We start from the raw sequence: 2888 nt of genomic DNA on the forward strand, positions 1-2888 counted from the left end.
ATATCTTTCTAGTATAATTCAGTTGTTTCTTTAGTTAGATGAACAATGTTATGATTGCAGTACACTGATAACTAATAGTCGATGGTTTTGGAGTACAAAGCAATTAAACAATGAATAGAAAGTTGGCAACCATATAGGTTTAGTTTTTCAGCTCTTCCTTACCTGCTGCTATATTCAGGCTGTCTTTTAGCTTCTTTTACCATGCACACCAAATTAGTCTTTAAGTACGAGAGCGCTAATGTCATGTTAAACCTGAAAGCGGATGCGAAAAAGATGTCAGAAATCTGCTTGGGGTCAAGATTGGACTTCTATACTTTATTTGGAGTGGGTGGTGGCAGCCATGTTCTCATCTTAACATTTGTAATATAGAGATCTGTTGGAATCTTTTGGGACATTAAGTATGTTGAACGGGATGAACTTTTCAATTTATTTCAATAACTATCTTTATAATGTTATTTTGGTCTAATATGCTCGAGTAACCCCCCTCCTCACATCAGGTGATCAACTAGAGATTGGAAAGGAGACAGGACGCTGTTTAGGAATGGGAAATAATATGTATCCTGCTGCTTCTTTACTAGGCCAGGATAAGGATGAGTCTATTGCAACTTTGCCTGTTGATGAGATGATTGAAAAAGCAGATGGTTTTGCTGGTGTTTTTCATGGTAAGGTTTTATTCTCCAGAATTTGATGATTAGTATTCTTTCTTCCTATTTCTAGATGCTGATGAAGGCAATATTTAGGCTAGCAGGCATTTAGAGGACTCTTCCTGATGTTAGTTCATAATGGTTCTATTTTCGTTGTGTAAATAAAAGTTGTAGGAACTAGCTAGTAAGAAGAGCAAGTACCCATCATCCAGAGCTACGACCAATAGAGCATCCTCTCGTAAAGGTAATTAGCTTATTCTGGATACTATATTGTTCCTTAAATTGATTAAAGTATTACCCTAAATATTAAGAGAAAAAAAGTATTATTGTCCCTTGCTACAAATAAGTAAGAAGTAATCTTTCGTCCTCCCTTAGGAAGCACCGGATCAAACAAGGATCTTGGGATATTTAGACACATAAGAGCACTTAGCAGTGTTTTTGAGAAACTTACTTTGATTCAAAGTCTTGGCTCTTATTGTTATACTTTAAAGCAGATGACAACTATAATGTACAATCCACTCTACTGGTTCATTAAGTTCTTAGAAATGCATATCTTCCATTGACAAACAGGTGAAAGATTTACAATGGGAACATGTAGATGTAAAGTTCATTATATAACCAATGGTAGAAAATATGTGATTTCTCTAAGAAAAACTTCATATGACGAATAAACTTTAATTGTTTTATGTAGAGATACTTCATTCCACCATTTTATTATTATTATTATGAAGGGTTTTATGTTGCATAGAGTTTGATTTGACATCAGTCGTGCCAATAATAAGCTTTATGCAACCATTGGACCTTTGCAATGAAGATATGCTACATCTGTGAGGCAAAAGCTTTTTAGGTATTCTGGTGTAACGAATTTTTCATGACACTGTCCTAAATATAGCGGGAATAACATCGTGGATTTAATCAGATTAGCCAAAATGTAACTGTTGCTAATTAAGACAAGGTGTGTCTTGGATGCTTGCATGCTCAATCATTTAGTGATATTTTGTTCTTAATGAATTGTTTCTATGCACAGTAGGTGGTGCAATGAGAAGGGGGACACTATCTGTGAAATTTGCCGCCACGTTTGTAGGTCCAATTTTTTTGTCCTGTGTTCATTCTTTAAGACCTAAATGTTGATGTTTGGTAATTATGCAACCTTGTAAAATTGTGTGCAACACAACATTGCTTGAATATCTCTTTGTTTGGCACAAGATGAAGAATGCTCCTATTGGCACGAGGTATATGTGTTTATTCTTACTTATCCATATCTTGCTATTTCATGTCTGCTTGGTTAAATTTTTACATTGTAGTTGTAGAATTTATCTCTATAGGGTTACTAGTATTAAAAGAAATCTGATGTATTTTTGACTGAATAACTAGATCTTGTTTCATGAGTCATGCAAGTGTAAGGAGAATATGCTCTAGTATTGCTAGTGACCGCGGACACTAATTGCTTTAAAAGTGTTCCCAAATGTGTTCTTCCAAAGCAATAAATGACTTTGAAATAGTCATTAGCTAGTTGGCATAACCTTAGGCGTATATTATTTGGTTTTTCTTGTTTGGTAGGGTGAACTGAAGCCCATGGATGTAGAGCAACAGAGAGAGTATGGTCACAAGATGGTGAATTTCATTCTTGATTGTTACAAGAACAATGAGAACTCACTGTTCTCAATCAAGTTCAGGTTTTCATAATAACCTATCAATTTCTTTTTGTATCCTTACCCAAGAATTAGTTATTTCCCCATAGAAAGTTTAGCCATTGCATGACATTGTTATTTTGGCAGAGTTTGCGGAGACTTAGCTAGAAAAAAGTACTCCATTATATTTCGAATGAAATTAGTAAAGCTCAATCTTTTGATGAATACATTTTTAATATCTTAGCTAGTTGGTGACCATATCATCTGTCATTGCTCATGATAAAAAATTTATTTAGTTTCATGAGGATTTGAATTTATAATGTTTGTCACTATGGTTATTTTTTATGAAATTTGATTTATGTTGTAAGTTATTTAATAAAATTATTTCTTTAATCCTACAAATAAAAAAAATTCAAATAGAAAAAGAGTTTTCAACAAAATAGTGGCAGAAATAAGCTGCCACTATTTTTTTTAAAACACTAATATTATATTGTAGCGGTTATAAACCACCACATAACTTTTTTAAAAAAAATTTTAAATCATATTTTGGGGGTTTATAAACCCCCCAAAATAACCATTATGATCATATTGAGGGGGTTTATAAACCCTCGCA

The 2888-nt window shown here is 33.4% G+C and overlaps 1 long non-coding RNA gene across 2 annotated transcripts; it reads left to right on the top strand.

Annotated features, from left to right (window-relative positions):
• Window positions 1-150: 150 nt before the first annotated feature.
• LOC109221028 lies at window positions 151-2522 on the top strand. 2 transcript variants are annotated; one of them, XR_002067191.1, is made up of 3 exons: window positions 151-398; window positions 498-662; window positions 813-2522. It is a non-coding gene; the product is annotated as an uncharacterized LOC109221028 (long non-coding RNA). The 2 variants fall into 2 exon arrangements; XR_002067190.1 differs by having other exon boundaries at window positions 151-662.
• The last annotated feature ends 366 nt before the right edge of the window (window positions 2523-2888 follow it).

The sequence above is a fragment of the Nicotiana attenuata genome, unplaced genomic scaffold (genome assembly GCF_001879085.1).
Source record: "Nicotiana attenuata strain UT unplaced genomic scaffold, NIATTr2, whole genome shotgun sequence".
Classification (NCBI taxonomy): domain Eukaryota; kingdom Viridiplantae; phylum Streptophyta; class Magnoliopsida; order Solanales; family Solanaceae; genus Nicotiana; species Nicotiana attenuata.